Raw genomic sequence first — 6062 nt, 5'->3', positions numbered from 1 at the left:
TGTTAGAATCAACTAGGAAACATAGGTACATCACTTAGAAACTAGTACGAAAAGATGGGCAAAAAATAGGGTGAACTGGCGCCCTTGGCGCTCTGAGAGGCGCGGGGCGCCGGCCCTCAAGTTTCAGAGGGGCTGCTGGGGCGCTCTGCATGGCGTGCCGTCCCAAGGGGGGGGACTTCAGAACCCCTGTTGGGGCGCGCTGGCTGGCGCGACGCCCCACCCTTTTTCCTCGAAAACCGCGATGGCTGGCACGACGCCTCACCCTTTTTCCCCGAAAAACCAACTTTCTTCCTTAATTTCTCCAACTGTAATCCCTCTCAACAACAAAGGTTCTTTCCCCAAACACTTAGAATCATTAAAACCCTTAATATACAATAGCTTCAACTAGAAATCACACCCGGAAACACGTACCAAACCAACAAGAAACTTCAACAACAGAACCACAAGAATTCAACAACCACAACCAATCTTTTCTCGGAATTAAAACAAGTATGGCGTGTGGGGGAATGAACCAACCCAACACTATGATCTCACATACCTTATTAGGGATCACCCCCAACGTAAACCACGACGATCTTGACGAACTTTGCCTTTTCTTTTCTTTCTCCTCTTCTTTCTCTCTTCACTCACAATCCTAACTCTCACTTTTAAAAGAGAAAAACTGAATTAAAATCAGTCTAGACCCTTAGTATAACCAAAAGAAATGATCAGGGAAAAGACCAATATACCCTTACAAATTCGGACTAAACTGCCCTATACCAACATCCCAACTTCCAAAGGGCATAACTCACTCATACGAACTTAAAATCGAGCAAACTCGGCGGCGTTGGAAAGATTATTCCAAGGGCTTTCCAATAATAACTGGAAATACACCTAACTCATCCTGAGCTAGGAGTTATGACCGTGTGAAGTTGACCAAAAACTCATTTTTTTCCATACTTGACTAAATTTCCAGATTTTGAATTCTTTCCAAAAATGACTATTTTCAATTACAAGCTTCTTCATAGCTATTTCAAATTGCACGATGTTACAGTTACTCCTTAAGATTTTTTTTCATATAACCGTCCTTAGATTTTCTCCTTATAATTTATTCGATCTAAAATAATATGCCAGCCTCATGACCTATTTTTTTCAAAAAGAACAACAAATAATAATAATAAAAAAAAAACGTCAATGACTTGTTTAATGTATATAACTTATTGTTAAATTATTCACTTTAGTGGAAATACACAAGAACTAGTTCAGTTAATTTTATTATTCTTCAATATAATACAAAAATAATTTTTAAACATGGTTCAACTATTTCTATTAATTATTATAAATATTTATTATAAGAATTATTTTTATTATGTGATTATTTTTTTAAAATGGTGGGTCACCGTGCGGGTATAACTACTAAGCCTAATCTTTAACTAAATAATTGTGAATAATTATTAGCAGTAGTATATATGTGTGATATTCCTTTACTTTTCAACATTGGAACCAACTTTATCGTCACACTAATATTATTTATTTTTCATAGCTAACATAGATTTTTAGAAACAAAAAAAAGTGTACATACTTGAAGTTGATATAAAAATCTACAACTCATTCTGCTTCCTTCGGTTCAAACTTTAGAGGTTCGACTTTGGAACAAACTGCGTTTTTATTTTTCGATTTTGGGATAAACTTCAAAAATCTTACTTTATTTTATATAATAAATATATTCATTTAGTTTCTAGAAACGAAGTGTTTTTTTTTTAAATTTCTTTTTATTCATTGTAGTTATGCATACACTGTATTGTGGATATTCATTATATATGTTTATTTCACCCAATAAGAAATAATAAGTAATAAATAAAATTTAAAAAATGAAATAAAGATTGAATTGTTAGTTTCAAGGGTATAGAGTCAAAAAGGTGAATGGAGGAGTATTTTTGGTAAAATAGGAGGATGAAGGGTATTTTTAGGTTTTTACCTATAGTTCATGGGTGTTTTCAATACTTGTCTCAGTTTTATTTTTTTAAGAGTCTCACACTCATACAAGAGTTTGAGACCACTTGTTATGTCATATGACAAATGACGAGGTGGGGTGTATTTAAGTTCAGTTAGTCAAATAGTGGGATATTTTCAAGGTTGTCCAAAGTTAGGGGACGAAACTAATAGTTCACATCAAGTTCAGGAATATTTTCAATACTTCTCTCTTTTTTCCTATCTTTTATCCCACGTAAAATGACTTTTCCACATGCCTTATGCGCACAATAAAAATGAATCAAACACTACATTGCTAATGTTGAATTCTATGACAGAGGCCAACCAAACACTCACTTAATTGTTAATTTTAGATTTTTGCACGTATATTTAGAGACAGATCTAGTTTTAAAGTTATAAGTTCACGTGAATCTAGAACTTTTTCTAGACCAATAAAGTTTTATAGATATGCACATTTATTCATTTTTATATTTTTAAAAAAAGGAATGAGAGGTATTTAGATTTTTATCATTCTGTGATTGAGTTATATATCGTTTGTATCACAGCCCGAATGTACACCCTGGATATAACATGGTACTTAGAATCAAGAGTGGCCCCAAGCTAATCCTTGGGTCAGAAACATACAACTCAAACCGAAAGCAAATGCGGAAGCTAATTAAATACAAGGGATGAACTCATATAGCACACACAATTACTAAAAGGTAATGTGACTGAAATATACATTATTTGAAAACTAAATAGAATTGTTTGACTAAATGTCTATGAAGCCTCAACTATTACTGATGAGTAGCTGAGACAAATCCCCAAACTACTCTAAGCTACAAGTAAGAAATAATATAAACTGTGAACTCTGAATAATTTTTCCCTCAAAGAATGAAGGCTCACCATCTGCTGATTGGAAATGATGTAACTTCACTAGCCATGAGTTTGAGAATGGGCATCGAAATCTACATAATAAAAGGATGCAATGCAGAGAAAGTGTGTGTCAGTACGTGGAATGTATTGAGTAAGGAAGGGACACTAGAATAATCATGAAAATGGCATAACCAGGACAGTGAAATAAGGTTTCCAAAATCATATACATACTAAGAGAACTTGAAGAGACAATTGAAGTTCATGTCTAAATACCATTCAAAATCTTCTTTCATAAGCATATATAGAGATGAGTCTCTTTCAGTAGCCTTGCATAATCATAAATGTAAATAGCATACTTAAAAAAGAATTAAATAAAGTAAGAGCATATCGTAAAAGATGCATAAATTGGGAAGTTTCTTGTAACCACATGCATCATGTGAGCTCATGATGTCCGACTTATAATTTCAGTTGAACGGGCTTCATGCCCTATAACCTTGTCAGGGTATAGAACCATATCTATCTATGTGGACCCACTAATCTGAGCTTCTTAATTAGGACTAAATGGTCAATCATCAAAGTGGTGAAACATAATCGAAAGCTAGTGATGACGACGAATCTGAAGCTAATGATAGCAACAAATCTGAAGCTAGTGATGACGATGAATCTGAAGCCGCTGATGACTACAAATCTGAAGGGTGAACCATGATTTTGGTGAAAGTAGATGATCTCAATAAAGTGATAGAGAAGATGGTTTGTCTTGTGCTGCTTAATAACTAACTATATTTGTCTTATGTAATTATGTATTAATACACCCTGCTCTTTCAGTTTTAACTAACTATAGTTGTCTCATACATTAATACACCCCTTCTCTTTACATTTTAAGTAAGTGCTATTAAGTAGTACGTAATTCTCCTCATTTTCTGTAGTCTTAGTGTGCAAGTTCGCTCGAACATCACCTAATACCTATTCTGATGAAGGTAACAAGTAGAGGTGGATCTACGATATTGTAACCAATGAGTTCACGTGAGCCCAAAAGATTTTACCCAGAGACTTTGTATTTGATTGTGAACACAGTTATTAGGTATATTAACTTAAGGTCATTGTAGGTTTCTATAAACTTCAAATTCTAAATCAGGCCTCTGCTTCTAAATTCTTCTTTCATTAATTCTCCTCATACATCACTTTTGCCTTAAAGGTACCTCAAATACATTGCACAAAAGTTCTTTCAGCATTGATTGTGGATTAATACTAGAACATCGAGTCGACAATTGATGTATATATCATACTTCACCCTATATATATGTCATATATTTCCTATATGTAACGCGTTCAGTTGATTCGATAAATACATATCTAATTAAAGCAGAACATGAAGTGTGTCTCAAGAATTCTTGGCTAAGCACAACTTCTTGAGATCGAGAGCTTGTAGAAGTGGAAGGGAAGTCATGCTTCTTGATCAATTGAGCAGGTATTTTCACATGGTTGAAAATTTTTGCATGCAAACTCGGATACAGTGAAGAAACCTTACCCAATACTCAAGAACCAGGTTCTTGAATAATACACACAAGAAACTTATGTTAATAAACAGTGACACCAATATACCGTGGAAACCTTCCTAACTCATGGAAGGGAAAAACCACACCAAAATTTTATATTAATTCAAGATTTACAACTCAGTCAATCAATGAATATAACTCTAAAATTCTACCCTTTTCGATTAACTATAATCGAAAACTCTCAACTCTCCAAGAAGTCAAACTCACTTCTTGTTACAATTCTCTCACAACTCTCTCTTAACTCTAACCACCCAAGAAGTCAAACCCACTTATTGTTTACAAAACTCACAAACTCTCACAACCCTCACAACCACTGATTCAACTATGAATCAATGTGACTCACCTAACTTGAAAAAAATCTAAGTCTAGAATTCTTTCTTACTCTACTATTTAAACACCTTTGGCCTTTGCTATGATTCTCTCTCACTTTCTCTCGTTTTGAAGTATGCAAAGACTACTTCTTCCTTGGTCTCTCTTGTCCTTTTATAGATGTTGAACTGTGTTCGAATCCTATATGTATAAGGAGAGAAGTTATAGTTTTATTAGGAAAATATTTCGACTTATTCTTTTAATTGCAAAACCTTTTCCTTTTATAACTTGGCTTGTCATGTCTCCTTATTCATACAAAACTTCTTCCGACTCAACTTCCTTTTTTAGTGCAAAAACTCTTCTTTTTTTATATTAATATTTCCGTTATTTGGCTTTTGAGTTGTAAGCTTTCCAAGGTGAACCAGCAAGGTAAACCTAGTTCAAGGTGTCGATCATCAAATTCGTATTTGATTTATCATTTCCCCCATTTTTGATGATGATAAATCTATATATCAAAAAGAAGAGGTGAGCATATAACAGAACCAAGTTATATTAAAATTGAGAATCCTTATGGACAACACATATAGAAAGCATCAGACAAGTCAAAATCAATCTAAGGATATTAGCCATCTTAAGCCAAGGTAACACAAACACATCATAAGCAGGAACAAAGTAGTCATATACAACAGATAGCACTAGAGTTTTAAGCTCACAAAGAGCTTCACCAAAATATCCATCCAGAGCAAAAACACAAAATAACATGACATTGTTTCAACAGTGATCAAAGTAAAATGGAATGGTTAAGATGTTGAAGGAGAAGGGTGGGATAAAGGTTGGGTCATGGCAAGGAGTTGGAGAACACGATCCATACGGGCATTGGACTCACTTTATTGCTGCACCAGCGGATCCTTTAATCAAGCAACTTTTCCCTGAGACATAGCTAGAGCATTGCGAGAAGCTTCAAGTTCAGCACGGAGGGTCTCATTCTGTTCCTTGGCAGCATGTAGGTCAGAGGCGGATGTACAGTGTGCCGAGGGGGTTCATCCGAACCCCCTCGATAAAAAAATTACACTGCATATATAAGATTGATTTTTTTGTTTACGTGTATATATTTAAAATTGAACCCCCTGAGCATATGTCAAAGGAGTAGCTTAATGGTAAACTGGGTTCAAGAAAGCGCGTTTTGTGGGCTTGGTCGCGGGTTTGAATCCAGCGAGCAGCAACCTTTTTTTTCTAATTTTGAAGCATTTTTGCTGGCTTAAATTTTAAATGTTTTTATTAAAAATAAATAGAAAGACGACATTTCATTAATGACTAAATTTTTTATATTTTAAATCTTTAATTGAAAAGTCAACAAATAAAAAATCCTCT

Source organism: Solanum tuberosum, unplaced genomic scaffold (genome assembly GCF_000226075.1).
Source record: "Solanum tuberosum cultivar DM 1-3 516 R44 unplaced genomic scaffold, SolTub_3.0 scf00112, whole genome shotgun sequence".
NCBI lineage: Eukaryota > Viridiplantae > Streptophyta > Magnoliopsida > Solanales > Solanaceae > Solanum > Solanum tuberosum.
This window is presented reverse-complemented; position numbering follows the sequence as displayed.